The sequence below is a fragment of the Morone saxatilis genome, unplaced genomic scaffold (assembly GCF_004916995.1).
Source record: "Morone saxatilis isolate NCDOM2014 unplaced genomic scaffold, NCSU_SB_2.0 Contig5, whole genome shotgun sequence".
Classification (NCBI taxonomy): domain Eukaryota; kingdom Metazoa; phylum Chordata; class Actinopteri; family Moronidae; genus Morone; species Morone saxatilis.
Window position 1 is genome coordinate 3,878,505 of NW_023340095.1, and position 232 is coordinate 3,878,736.

Consider the following 232-nt stretch of genomic DNA (forward strand, 5'->3'; position numbering starts at 1 on the left):
GTGTGTGTGTGTGTGCAGTGATTGGCTGGGCGGGTACCTGCAGTAGTTACGACCCTAGAGAGTATAAACGAGGTCGCTTCCTGCACTGACTCTAAGAAACGAAAGTCATAAAGAGGGAAACAAGTGCACATGGTTTGAGAGAGAGAGAGATAGAGACCGACGGAGCAGCAGCGCAGAAACCAACCCAGGTAACATTAAATCACTGAAACAACAAACTATTACACTAAATATT

General features: G+C 45.7%; 1 protein-coding gene across 2 annotated transcripts in view; it reads left to right on the forward strand.

The window, feature by feature from the left end:
* The first annotated feature begins 42 nt into the window (after nucleotides 1–42).
* Nucleotides 43–232, forward strand: part of stat4 (signal transducer and activator of transcription 4) — an 18,753-nt gene continuing 18,563 nt past the window's right edge. The window contains exon 1 of one of the 2 annotated variants that reach the window (XM_035677111.1): nucleotides 43–188. The gene's annotated coding sequence lies outside the window, so the exon portion shown is untranslated. The remainder of the gene's footprint in view (nucleotides 189–232) is intronic. The other variant, XM_035677112.1, reaches the window with a different exon arrangement.